The sequence below is a fragment of the Macaca thibetana genome, chromosome 6, assembly GCF_024542745.1.
Source record: "Macaca thibetana thibetana isolate TM-01 chromosome 6, ASM2454274v1, whole genome shotgun sequence".
NCBI lineage: Eukaryota > Metazoa > Chordata > Mammalia > Primates > Cercopithecidae > Macaca > Macaca thibetana.
Window position 1 is genome coordinate 119,341,816 of NC_065583.1, and position 15,417 is coordinate 119,357,232.

Below are 15,417 nucleotides of genomic sequence, written 5' to 3' on the forward strand. Positions count from 1 at the left end.
AAACAGACTTTAAACCATCAAAGATCAAAAGAGACAAAGAAGGCCATTACATAATGGTAAAGGGATCAATTCAACAGGAAGAGCTAACTATCCTAAATATATATGCACCCAATACAGGAGCACCCAGATTCATCAAGCAAGTCCTTAGAGACTTACAAAGAGACTTAGACTCCCATACAGTAATAATGGGAGACTTCAACACTCCACTGTCAACATTAGACAGATCAACGAGACAGAAAGTTAACAAGGATATCCAGGAATTGAACTCATCTCTGCAGCAAGCAGACCTAATAGACATCTACAGAACTCTCCACCCCAAATCAACAGAATATACATTCTTCTCAGCACCACATCGTACTTACTCCAAAATTGACCACGTAATTAGAAGTAAAGGACTCCTCAGCAAATGTACAAGAACAGAAATTATAACAAACTGTCTCTCAGACCACAGTGCAATCAAAGTAGAACTCAGGACTAAGAAACTCAATCAAAACCGCTCAACTCCATGGAAACTGAACAACCTGCTCCTCAATGACTACTGGGTACATAACGAAATGAAGGCAGAAATAAAGATGTTTTTGAAACCAATGAGAACAAAGATACAACATACCAGAATCTCTGGGACACATTTAAAGCAGTGTGTAGAGGGAAATTTATAGCACTAAATGCCCACAAGAGAAAGCAGGAAAGATCTAAAATTGACACTCTAACATCACAATTAAAAGAACTAGAGAAGCAAGAGCAAACACATTCAACAGCTAGCAGAAGGCAAGAAATAACTAAGATCAGAGCAGAACTGAAGGAGATAGAGACACAAAAAACCCTCCAAAAATCGATGAATCCAGGAGTTGGTTTTTTGAAAAGATCAACAAAATTGACAGACCACTAGCAAGACTAATAAAGAAGAAAAGAGAGAAGAATCAAATCGACGCAATTAAAAATGATAAAGGGGATATCACCACCGACCCCACAGAAATACAAACTACCATCAGAGAATACTATAAACACCTCTACGCAAATAAACTGGAAAATCTAGAAGAAATGGATAATTTCCTGGACACTTTCACTCTTCCAAGACTAAACCAGGAAGAAGTTGAATCCCTGAATAGACCAATAGCAGGCTCTGAAATTGAGGCAATAATTAATAGCCTACCAACCAAAAAAAGTCCAGGACCAGATGGATTCACAGCTGAATTCTACCAGAGGTACAAGGAGGAGTTGGTACCATTCCTTCTGAAACTATTCCAATCAATAGAAAAAGAGGGAATCCTCCTTAACTCATTTTATGAGGCCAACATCATCCTGATACCAAAGCCTGGCAGAGACACAACAAAAAAAGAGAATTTTAGACCAATATCCCTGATGAACATTGATGCAAAAATCCTCAATAAAATACTGGCAAACCAGATTCAGCAACACATCAAAAAGCTTATCCACCATGATCAAGTGGGCTTCATCCCTGGGATGCAAGGCTGGTTCAACATTCGCAAATCAATAAACATAATCCAGCATATAAACAGAACCAAAGACAAGAACCACATGATCATCTCAATAGATGCAGAAAAGGCTTTTGACAAAATTCAACAGCCTTTCATGCTAAAAACGCTCAATAAATTCGGTATTGATGGAAGGTACCTCAAAATAATAAGAGCTATTTATGACAAACCCACAGCCAATATCATACTGAATGGGCAAAAACTGGAAAAAGGATTTTTTGAATGATAGATGAGCATTTGCTTCAGCTTCAGGTCACCAGCTGCATTAGCTCCTAACAGGAGCGTCAGCTTGTCCTTTGAAGTTTTGAAGCCAGGCACTGGCTTCTTTATAGCTATGAAAGTCCTAGATTACATCTTCTGCCAATAGAACACCGTTTTATCTACAGTGAAAAGCTATCGTTTAGTGCAACCACCTTCATTAATGATCTTAGCTATATCTTCTGGATAACTTGCTGCAGCTTCTCCAGCCTTTGTTGCTTCACCTTGCACTTTGCAGTTATGGAGATGGCTTCTTTCCTTAAACCTCATGAGCCAAGCTCTGCTAGCTTTCAACTTTTCTTCTGCAGCTTCCTCACCTCTTTCCGTTTTTACAGAATTGAAGAATTAGGGCCTTGCTCTGTATTAGGCTTTGGGTTAAGGGAATATGTGGCTGGTTTTATCTTCTGTCCAGACCACTCAAATTTTCTCCATTTCAGCAATAAGGCTGCTTAGCTTTTGTATCATGTGTATGTTTACTGGAGTGGTGCTTTTAATTTCCTTCAAGAACTATTCCTATCTGTAAAGGATTTTATTTCTCCTTCACTTATGAAACTTAGTTTGGCTGGATATGAAATTCTGGGTTTAAAATTCTTTTCTTTACGAATGTTGAATATTGGCCCCCCACTCTCTTCTGGCTTGTAGAGTTTCTGCCGAAGAGATCTGCTGTTAGTCTGATGGGCTTCCCTTTGTGGGTAACCTGACCTTTCTCTCTGGCTGCCCTTAAGATTTTTTCCTTCATTTCAACTTTGGTGAATCTAGCAATTCTGTGTCTTGGAGTTGCTCTTCTCGAGGAGTATCTTTGTGGCATTCTCTGTATTTCCTGGATTTGAATGTTGGCCTGCCTTACTAGGTTGGGGAAGTTCTCCTCGATGATATCCCGAAGAGTGTTTTCCAACTTGGTTCCATTTTCCCCCTCACTTTCAGGCACCCCAATCAGACGTAGATTTGGTCTTTTTACATAATCCCATGCTTCTTGCAGGCTTTGTTCATTTCTTTTTCTTCTTTTTTCTTTTGGTTTCTCTTCTCGCTTCATTTCTTTCATTTGATCCTCAATCGCTGATACTCTTTCTTCCAGTTGATCGAGTCGGTTACTGAAGCTTGTGCATTTGTCACGTATTTCTCGTGTCATGGTTTTCATCTCTTTCATTTTGTTTATGACCTTCTCTGCATTAATTACTCTAGCCATCAATTCTTCCACTTTTTTTTCAAGATTTTTAGTTTCTTTGCGCTGGGTACGTAATTCCTCCTTTAGCTCTGAGAAGTTTGATGGACTGAAGACTTCTTCTCTCATCTCGTCAAAGTCATTCTCCGTCAAGCTTTGATCCGTTGCTGGCGATGAGCTGCGCTCCTTTGCCGGGGGAGATGCGCTCTGATTTTTTGAATTTCCAGCTTTTCTGCCCTGCTTTTTCCCCATCTTTGTGGTTTTATCTGCCTCTGGTCTTTGATGATGATGGTGACGTACTGATGGGGTTTTGGTGTAGGTGTCCTTCCTGTTTGATAGTTTTCCTTCTAACAGTCAGGACCCTCAGCTGTAGGTCTGTTGGAGATTGCTTGAGGTCCACTCCAGACCCTCTTTGCCTGGGTGTCAACAGCAGAGGCTGCAGAAGATAGAATATTGCTGAACAGCGAGTGTACCTGTCTGATTCTTGCTTTGGAGGCTTCCTCTCAGGGGCGTACTCCACCCTGTGAGGTGTGGGGTGTCAGACTGCCCCTAGTGGGGGATGTCTCCCAGTTAGGCTACTCAGGGGTCAGGGACCCACTTGAGCAGGCAGTCTGTCCCTTCTCAGATCTCAACCTCCATGTTGGGAGATCCACTGCTCTCTTCAAAGCTGTCAGACAGAGTCGTTTGCCTCTGCAGAGGTTTCTGCTGCTTTTGTTGTTGTGTATCTGTGCCCTGTCCCCAGAGGTGGAGTCTACAGAGACAGGCAGGTTTCCTTGAGCTGCTGTGAGCTCCACCCAATTCGAGCTTCCCAGCGGCTTTGTTTACCTACTTAAGCCTCAGCAATGGCAGGCGCCCCTCCCCCAGCCTCGCTGCTGCCTTGTGGTTAGATCGCAGACTGCTGTGCTAGCAATGAGGGAGGCTCCATGGGCGTGGGACTCTCCCGGCCAGGTGTGGGATATAATCTCCTGGTGTGCCTGTTTGCTTAAAGCGCAGTATTGGGGTGGGAGTGCCCCGATTTTCCAGGTGTTGTGTGTCTCAGTTCCCCTGACTAGGAAAAGGGATTCCCTTCCCCCTTGTGCTTCCCAGGTGTGGCAATGCCTCGCCCTGCTTCAGCTCTCGCTGGTTGGGCTGCAGCAGCTGACCAGCACCAATTGTCTGGCACTCCCTAGTGAGATGAACCCAGTACCTCAGTTGAAAATGCAGAAATCACCGGTCTTCTGTGTCACTTGCGCTGGGAGTTGGAGACTGGAGCTGTTCCTATTCGGCCATCTTGCTCCGCCCCGCTCAAGAACTATTCCTTTGCACTCACAACTTGAGTAACTGTTTGGCACAAGAAGCCTAAACTTTCCTTCCATCTTGGCTTTCAACATACCTTTCTCATTAAGCTCAATCATTTCTAGCTTTCGATTTAAAGTGAGAGATGTGCGACTCTTGTTTCACCTCAACAGAGGCCATTGTAGGTTATTAATTGACCTGACTTCAATATTGTTGTGTCTCTGGGAATAGGGAAGCCCAAGGAGAGGGAGACCTATGGGGGAATGGCTGGTGGCTAGAGCAGTCAGAACACACAACATTTATCGATTAAGTTTTCAGCCTTATATAGGTATGGATTGTGACACCAACAAACAATTACAATAGTAACATCAAGTTCACTGATCACAGATCACCGTAACAGATGTAATAATAATGAAAAACCTTCGAGTATTAAAAAAATTACCAAAATGTGACTCAAAGACATGAAGTGAGCACATTACTGTTGGAAAAATGGCACCAAGAGACTTTCTCAATGCAGGGTTGCCACAAACCTTCAATTTGTAAAATATGCAGTGATCTGGATACAATATACAATATAATCTGTGAAGTGCAATAAAACCAGATATGCCTGTGTATATAGTGTTCAATACTATATGGTTTCAGGGCCAGGCATGGTGGCTCATGCCTGTAATGCTAGCACTTTGGGAGGCCAAGGCGGGTGGATTGCTTGAAGCCAGGAGTTTGAGACCAGCCTGGCCAACCTGGTGAAACTCTGTCTGTACTAAAAATTCAAAAATTAGCCAGGTGTGGTGGCGGGCTCTTCTAGTCCCAGCTACTCTGGAGGTTGAGGCACCAGAATCGCTTGAACCTGGGAGGCAGAGGTTGCAGTGAGCCCAGATCATACCACTGCAGTCCAGCCTGTACAACAGAGTGAGACACTGTATCAACAAAACAAAACTATATGGCACCTATGGGGGTCTGGCATGTCCGTAGCAGATAAGGGGATGTTACTGTTTAATATGGAATAGAGTGGGGATTGCAGCAGCATCATCTTGTTCCTAACTTCAGAGAGGAATCTTGTAGCATTAGAGTATTTGTAGATACCCTTTTATAATTTTAAAAGAAGTTATTTTTTATTTCTATTCTATTGTCAAAAAAATTTTTATTGCTTGTTTTAATCATGAATTGATGTTGAATCTTAATCAACTACCTTTCCTACATTTGTTGAGGATTTCATAAGTTCTATCTTTTAGTCTATCATTGGGGTTATATTGCATTAATTGATTACTAATATTAAACCACTTTGCATTCTGGGAGTGGCATAAATCTAATTATGATGTATTATCATTTGAATATATATATCTAGATTCTGTTGCTCGTATTTAGTTTATAGTTCTTGTATCTATGTTCATGAGTAAAACTGTCCTGAAAATTTCCTTCTCTTATGATCTTTGTTGACTTTCTGATCAAGGTTATAAATTAAGCTGAAAATTACTCTTTCTATATATGGTTGGAATGATTTCTTTCTTGAATCCTGGGTGGAACTTAGTTACCTTTTTTTAAAATTAATGTAATTACACTGAAGTCATAAAAATGGTTTGTATAATTTCAGTCTTTGAAACTTGTTGAGACTTGTTGTGTAGCCTAGTATATGGTCAATTTTTGTTAATATGCTGTATACATGAAAATAATATGAATTTTGCAGTGATTACAGTTTTTCTCTCTGTATAAAATCTTGTTTAAATTTCCTACATTCTTACTGATTTATTTTGCCTGCATATATATATATGTGTGTGTGTGTGTGTGTACATATATATATGTGTGTATATATATCTATGTTTTTTCTCCCCTTTTCTTTTTAGAGGCAGGGTTTCACTCTGTTGCCCAAGCTGGAGTGCAGTGGTGCAGTCATAGCTCACAGCAACCTTGGCCTCCTGGGCTCAAGTGATGCTCCTGTCTCAGCCTCCCAAGTAGCTAGGACTAATTATGCTCAGCTAATTTTTTTCAACTTTTTTAGAGATTTTTGTCTTGCTGTGTTTGTTACCCAGACTGGTCCCAAACTCCCAGTCTTAAGTGATCTTCCCACCTTGACTGCATTTATATTTATTACTGAGAGAATTATTATAGATTTCTGATAAAATTCATTTTGAATTTTCATATTTATCTGGTGGACTGACCTTTTTATTTATTATTATAAAAGTCATTCTTTATCATTAGTAATGTGTTTGTCTGCAGTCTTTCTGTATTGTATTTTAGGTGTATCTCTTATAACCAGCACGTAATTTATGTTTTAAGAAGCCAACTTCACAGTCTTTATTTTTAATTGTAGCATTTAGACAGTTTATATTTAATATGATTACTCTAATTTTGGGTATACGTCTACTCTAATTTGAGTAAAAACGTCTTTACTGGTGCTTTCTAACTGATTATCTTCACTTTCTTGCCTTTGTTTGGATTTTGGAAATAATTTCATGGTTTCTTCTGCTAATTTGAAACCTATGCACTCTGTTTCTAATCTTCTTGTTGGATTCCCTAGGAATTATGTCTTTTATAGTAACATATCAAAGTTTAAAGTTAGTGTCAGTGCGTTTTCCCTCATCTCAGACTATTTAGGGACCTTAACACAGTAAGAACACCCTTCTAATTAGATATTATTACAATGTATTATGTTTTATTGCTTTTTAAACTTCATAATATATTGTTGTTATTTTATATAGTCTTTGTTTACTAGACTTACCTACGTATTTTACCATACTTTTTTTCTTCTTAAAGTAAATTATTTAGAATTTATCTGCAGTAAGGGTTTGCTTTTTGTCTGAAAACTTTTGAAATTTTGCCCTCATTCTTTTTAACAGCTTTATTGAGACATAATTCATATAACCTACAATTCACCCACTTAAAATGTATAATTTAGTGATTTGAGGTATATTACGTTTTTTTAAAAGTTGTGGTAAAATATAAATGGCAGAAAATTAGTATTTTAGCCATTCAGTGTACAATTCAGGGTAAAGAATGCCATCATTGTTTAAAGATAGTTTAACTGTAAGTTATGGAGTAAATGTCTCCCCAGAAAACTCATGTGTTGAAATCCTAACCCCCAAAGTGACGGTATTAGGAGATGAGGCCTTTGGGAGGTGATTAGGCCAAGAGAGTAGACCATGAATAGAATGAGTGCCCTTACAAAAGAGAACCCACAGAGCTCTCTTGCCCTCTTTCTATCATGTGGGGATACAATAAGAAGTCAGTAGTCTACAACATGGAAGAGAGCCCTCAGCAGAACTGGACCATGCTCACACCTTGATCTTGGATTTCCAGCCTCTAGGACTATGAGAAATAAATTTCTATTTATAAGCCACCCAGGGTATGGTACTTGTTATAGCAGCCTGTACTGACTAATACACTGCATATAGAATTCTATGTTGATAGCTATTTTATTTCCATATACTGCAGTTATCCCTTTGTTAGCAGGCTTCCATTATTGCTGCTTAAAAGCCAGCTGCTGCTCTAGATATCGCTTCTTTATCAATAATGTGCCCCTTTCTTGGCAGGCTGCTTTTCGCTCTGTCTTTCATGGTCTTTTCATTGATGTTGCTGTATCTTGGTGTGTACTTTTAAAATAATTATCCTGCTTGGGATTTGTTGGGCTTCTTGAATCAGAAGTTTGAGGTCTTTCATCAGTTTAAATATTGCCTTTGTCACAATCTCTCCTCTGCTTTTGAATCTTTAATTAAATATATGTTAGATCTCACTCTATACTCTGTCTCTTAATCTCAATGTATGTCTGTATTTTTGTCTTTCTATGCTGCTTTCTGGATAATTTCTTCAGAATGTTCTTATATTTCAGCCCTTCCAGTCTCCTGTTCAATTCATATATCCACTACTATGGATTTTACATTCATTTTACTATCCATTTTACAGCTTAGGAAACTGAGGCTCTGTCAGGTTGGGTAATATCCCTGAGATTACTCAGCTTGTGAGTAAAATAGTTGGCAGTCAAAACAAGCACTGTCTAACCGCAAACCCCAGGCTCCTGACTAACGCGTTGTGTAGTTTCCAGTGAGCAATGTTTTATGGTTTTTAGCACATTTACTTTGGATACTTATGTATAAGCTCATATGTCATTTTTCAACCTATACTTTAAAAAATTTAAGATCTCTTAAATTTAACCAGTTGTCTTAACCAGTTTTGCCAAATTCATATCCAATCTCTTTTGGTCTCTTTCTACAAATATATGCTAAAGATTTTTCATTGAATTTTCCACAAATTCCCATAAAAGATACTGCAACAGTGATGAAAACAAAGTCTTTCTTTGATGCTCTATAGACATGAGCATGTATTTGTTTTATTTTTAGGTATGATTTTTAAAGTATTTTTTATTTTTATGTATCATTGCTTTTATTTTTAGGTATAATAAGTCAAAAATATCATAGGGAGTATCATTGCCCTAAGAGACTCTAGTAAGAAGTTTATCAAATGAATGTTCCATACAGAAAATTTTTAAAGAGTACTATAGCAAAATTTCAAGGTTGAAGACCCTCTGTGTAGGAGCAGGGTGATGGAATTCAAGCCATTTCTCATTTTTATTTCTCACACATCTTTGTATTCCTGCATCTGCCTTCAGGGAAGTCATGTCTGGCAGTCTCGCAAATTTAATAGACATATGGGTCACGACTTAGCACTTATGTTATCCAAGAGTTTGGTTTTGATTCCCACGTAGAGAAGAGAGTTTCTGCACATTGTTATAGGAAATATAACTTTTAAAAAGCTGATGTTTGTGAGTTGCTTGTATACAGGAAGAAGAAACTAAAAATTTCTTATATTTGGAATGTCACAAAAATCTTAAATCATGATTAAAGGAGGAATCAGTTAAAATCGTCCTTAGTTATATGGGTGTGGCTGTGATGAATGATTAGTTTTACCCTCAAGAACAAAAACCTACAAATGTCAAAGACCTAGGGAAAAGTAGTTTTATTACCTATGAAAGTCAGTATTTAGGAGAGATTCAACTGTATTTATATTCATCATCATAGTATTTTGAAGTACTCACTTCAGCATGAAACATAGGAAATTCTAATTTTACAGCATTTTCAATCATGCATTTTCTTGCTTAAGACAATATATCCTGCAGAGTATAATACCTTGACATCATTGGGTGTTCCAAACAAGTTGCCATAAAACATAAACTATGATTATTGAGTCTTAAAGAAATTATTTGTTCATGGGTACTCAAGTAGTTTGAAAGTTGGGATCTAAGACCACATTAATAAACAGAATTTGCTACTTTGTATCAACTTGGAAATATATTTCTTATTTAATTTTGTAGAACAAATATACTTCCTGGGATAAGTAGAGGATATATTTATTAACAGTGTAATAAGTACCCTGTGATGGATTTTTTCAGTGTCTAGTTAATTTAACGTTTAAAATTTCAATTTGAGGAAATAAACTGGGAACAGTAATGGGACAATAGGGTGCTAACCCAATAAAAAATGTCACTTTCAGTTTGTTAGTGCATATTTATGTTGCAATGTAAGTTTCATAATTAAGTACTGAATCTAAGTTAAAATTCTATGTGCAGTTTTTGCAAATTTCACCTTGGAGAATTGTTGAGTGAATTGTTTGCTTCATTTGAGGATGTAGAATAAATTATATTTTCCATAAAATGTCACCAACTGTGCTTATTTCCAAACAAAAAATAATTATGTATTTGGCTAGGTCTGCTTATTTTGTAATACCTCTTTTCAGGCTCTTCTGTCAGAACTAAAGACACTTAGAGTATCTAGAGCCTTTTCTAGAGAATATAACAAAAGCTTTTCTCCCTCTTCTAGCCCCCACAAATTTAACATCTTGCTGCCAGCATATCTTTCAAAGTAATAACAAGGTAGTCTTCTTGAGTAGTTTATAATGGATTTCTTTCTATGTTTAATAAAACAGATGAAACTTTATTTTTTAAAAAACTCAAGGACTAAAAATTATTTTCATGAGACCTAAGTAAAATATAATTGATATTTGTATTAGTCCATTCTCATGGTGCTATGAAGAAATAGCTGAGACTGGGAAATTCATAAAGAAAAGAGGTTTAACTGACTCACAGTTCTGCATAGCTGGGGAGGCCTTAGGAAACTTACAATCATGGAGGAAGGTGAAGCAAACACATCCTTCTTCACAAGGCGACAGGAGAAAGAAGTGCCAAGCAAAGGGGGAAAAGCCCCTTATATTACCATCGGATCGTGTGAGAACTCACTATCATGAGAACAGCATGGGGATAACTGCCCCCATGATTTAATTACCTCCCACTGGGCTCCTCCCACGACACGTGGGCATTATGGGAACTACAACTCAAGATGAGATTTGGGTGGGGACACAGCCAAGCCACATCAATATTGAAAATTGAAGTACTTCAATTTTGAATTAGTGTAGACTAATGCAACATGCGAATGTAGAGGCCTTTTGCTCACTCTTCGGACTAAGAACTTTTAACCTTTGAAGGGTCCTGACAACAGACATTTCAGTGATAATTTACCAAGACAGCAGAACTGTTTGTTGCTAAAAATAGTTATGCAGGATAAAATGCAATCTATACTTTTATGAGAACCTGTGATGCTAGTTTACCTCCAATTACAGATATCCATATCTATGTATGTATATTTTTTAATCAGATGTGTTTTGGGCTCAGAAGTTATTAAAAATTCAGTCGAATGATGGGAGTGGTGTTTTGAAGATTAGAATCATGTAGCTGATTCACATGAGTTATTAGACCATGATAAGAGGCACAGAGGAAATATAACAAATGAAATCAGCCTTCTTGCCTACTGATTCTGCATAATTTTAAAAATTAAATTTGGGTTTTTGTCCATATGCAAATTTGTCCTAAAAATTCCAATCTTTTGAAAGCGTTTTGATACTTAGAAAAAAAATTTAAGACTTTTCTAAATAGAATATACAAGATGGTACAATCTGATTGGATAATAATGCATCGGTGTTCTAAGTTAATAATTATCTAAGGCAATAGTTAACATTTAAAACATACAGTGACATCATTTCTGAATTTCTACTTTTCCTTGTCAAAATGCCAAATATAATTATACACAATTATTGCTTAAAGATGATGAAGGTTTTGATTCAGAAAGTTCATCACTGTTACCTTTTCACAGAGAATTAAATTTGATGATCTATTAAAGCCCTAGCAGGTGTCTGATTTAGCATATTTGACTATTTTCACAAGTCACGATCCATCTAACAAGGACAGACGTTCCCAGTAGAGGTCAGTCTTGTGTTGATAGTTATTGTATCATAAAGGAAAACTAGGGATTTTATGTTTAAGTCCAGTATATTTGATATAGTTAGCCATTAATTGTGGAAGAAAGAAACTTAAAGATTGGTCATCTTTATTGTAACAAAAATTATTGTGGGTAATATTTTGGCTCCTTTATTACCATATGTTTTCCTCAAAACCCCAGAAGGCTTTACTGCTTGCTAAATACTCCCTAAAAGGGACTTATCAATGGTAGAAATTAACAATTATCTAAATGTAGCAACAGATAATTTGGGATAAATGTCAGATTACTGGATTTTAAAGTTAAAATATTTCTTGCAAATTTCAGTTTGAGAAGAAACACAGAGGTAGGATAATTTTACGCATCAGCTTCTCACCTTAGCTGTCTTCTCTGCAATATGGGAACAACTGTGCCTGTTCTCTTTCCTTCAGATAAATCTTGTTTTATTCCCCAGACTAATGTTTTGGTCTCTAAACCAAGATTGTATAATAAATGCAGATATGGCAATCTGAGATAAAACATTTGTTTACAAGTAATGCCTTTGGAGTTGTTGATGCCAAAATACAATAAGCAGTCAAACCAGCATAGCCCAGGAAACATCTTTGAGGTTACTGAGATGATAAATGACTTTACTGGAGGTAGATGGTGTGATGGAAAGAGCAGTGTGTTAGCAGCAGTGATTCTGCCACAAGATAGCTTGAGGAGGCTTTAATCTCCAACACCCTAAATAAATATAATTAAGTAAACAGTGTGTTTACTATGCAAATACAGTCTAAAAGCAAGACTTCTAGTTCCTTCTTTCCAACTAAATTATTACACAACAGTCCTTCCCAGTAGAATTTGTAGCACCAATATTAGTTAGAAATCAGAATATTTGGATTTTAACCTGTGGCACTGCCAGTTGGGCAAGTGACCTTGAGCAAGCCACAACCTCTCTGAGATTTGTCTTTTTCTCAGTAAAGTGAAGGGATAGGATTTGGAAGGAACAAACTCCAGTGTTTTCCAGGACAGGAAAATATTAGAAGTTACTGAGAATGGAGGGGTCAGTGGAGAAATGGAGTGTGTGGGTCTTACAATTAGGTATCCGATAGAGATAAAATGTTGAGTGCTCTATGTTGGCCAAATTTATGCTATATGTAGAGGCGGGCAGACAGATGAAGATGAGAAAACTGGGAGAGAGGTGCCCAGTTACAAATGCAAAACTTCAACTCTGGTCTTCTCTCCGATGATGTGGAGTTCTTCCCACTTCACCACACTAAGTCTTGTCGCTGACAGGAGTGTGTGGGCTTGATCCAAGCAAATCCCTGAAAGAGAGGGCTTATATTTGGTTCCCTTTATCCTCCATCTATGCTCCTTCTTTATTGTTTGGGTCCCTTTCTCTTTATCCACTACCTCCTTAGTTGTGTTCAGGTGTTTCCTGAGCCTGAGCTTTGTAGGAGGCACCTTTCAGGAGCTGAAATAGTCCAGTCCCCACCTCTCTTTTCAGGCTCCCCACTATGATGTTGACATTTGCCCTCCACAGAGCTTATACCAGGCTGCATTATGTTTCTTCATGAAGACTTGTTAGCTAAGCAAGTGCTTAGAGCCTTTTCACTCATTCAGTTTATTGTAGAGCCTTAATACTGCAGGTGCTAGGCTGGGCAATGATGGAGGGAGAAAGACGGCTTTAACTCTGAAGGAGCCTCAGCCCAATGAGGAAAGCAAATATGTCTACGTGTAACTCTAGCCGATGAAGTCAGACCCCTGTAGAGTGCAGGGTACGCAGAGGAGAGGTAATTTTTCCAGGGCAGTGGAGGGATGTGCAAGGTGTTACTGAGGAGCTAATATTCAAGCTGAGGCCTGAAGAATGTGTCCACCAGTGAGGAAGGCAGGGAAGAGGCATTTTCTCAGAGGAAATAGCATGAAATAACGGTCTGGTGACAACTAGAAATGATTTACTGTTCCATGTGGTCCAGGTAATGCTAATACTTCAATATAAAGTCTGACATGGCTCTCTGTAAAGGACTGAGTAATAAGGTGATTTCATGAACTGTGACCAGGCAGGCAGGGGACTTATTTTTAAGGAGTTTTTTGGCACCTCTCAAATAACATCTCTGAGATGTCTTCTTCTTCTACATATTCCAGGTCAGTTTATCCAGATCTCAATGCTCTTTGGAATTTTTGGATTCTTATTAGGTTGCTGCTACACCATGGTTTCTCTTTCCACATTTTCACAGAGCATTCCTGCATTAGTCTGTACTGACGAGTTTACAATGGTTGCAGTAATCGTTGGTGTTGATGAACCTTCCTTATGCTTTATGTAAAAGAGTGATCCTTTTATTGCCAGTTTCTACTTTTCCATCAACAGCCTGTTGTTGGTGTTGATGAAACTTCCTTGTGCTTTATGTAAAAGAATGATCCTTTTATTGCCAGTTTCTATTTTTCCATCAATAGCCTGTTATTCCATGCCTCTGGGTCTATACTGTTCCATTTCATAACATTTAATGAATGTTAGAAGTGGCTCTGCAAATGCATTGCCTTAATCTTGTTGCCTGCAGTGAGATGCTTTTAATATTTTCTCCACATGTGAACTCAGTGTTTTCCTTTAGCTTTTCTTTAATTTCCATGTGGTTAATCTCACTACTGCAGGGAGCCTGGATATTTATAGATTTTTCCCTTTCACTCTATCTTCAATAATTTGCTTTCGCATTCAGTGAACACATCCATCACAATAAATGGTCCTTTTCTCATTTGTATTGACTTGCATTTATATAAACCAGACTGCCTTTTTATAGTATTATTAATGTTCATGGCAATTTTCAGTAGCTTGGGGAGCTGGGTATGAGAGTTGGCACAGAGCTTCAAGTTTTCGTATTAGATCAAATGACTCATGTCATGATGCCTGGTTTCAAGCTTTATCATTAAGTCAAAACCAAGGTTATATGGTTTTTTTTCCTTAATTGCCTCAATATAAAATGAGAGTATTAAATAAGCATCTCTAAATTATTCCCCATTTCGTTAAATGTTCTTGATTTGATAACCATTTTGTGCACTGAAAGATGTAAAAAATTCCAATTACATTGTTGACTATTTTCATAATCAGTTCAATGTTATAAACTTGTATAGCTCCTAGTAGAAATAAATAGGGAACTGAGTTATACACAGTTCATATTGATCATTCTTAGATGCTGTTGTTTTCTGATAGCTCAATTTATTTTAACAGAGTCTACAATGATGACATTTTAAAATTTATATTATTTTGATACTTCATTTATATTCTTTTAATATAAGTTAATTTTTTCCTATCACTGGGCATGTCATTGGTTTGCAGATTGTTGGGAAGAATATCATTGGCAGGACTTGTATTGCTGTTCTTTGGGCAAAAGCAAACTGGTCTAGAGATCATCAAACTTTTTCTAGCTTGTGAAGGCCTCTCAGAAAATGTCTTTCAGAAGCAGCTCTGTGTGCTCAGACCCCTGGAACCAGTTATTCTGCTGCAACAGAGGCCTGTACTTTCCTTTTGCCACCCATTTTCACTTCTCAGCAGCCTCTTCAGATATTAATGGTATTTCCATAATTCCAGTTGCATATGCTTTTTTAGTTTCTTATCTATGTCACTTGAATATTGTGACATTTTGGGAGCACTTAAATATTTGCTTCAAAACTTCACATATTTGTGGCATTTTTCTATAGTAACTTGTGGTTGTTAGAAATGCTGAAAATAAATGGTGCTGGGATAACTGGGTAGCCAAATGCAGAAGACTGAAACTGGACCCCTTTCTTTCACCATATAGCAAAATCAACTCAAGATGGATTAAACACTTAAATATAAAACCTAAAACTATAAGAATCCTAGAAGAAACCCAGGAAATACCATTCTGGACGTCAGACCTGGCAAAGACTTTATGATGAAGATTCAAAAAGCAATTGCACCAAAACCACAAATGGACAAGAGGGACCTAATTAAACAAAAGAGCTTCTGCACAGCAAA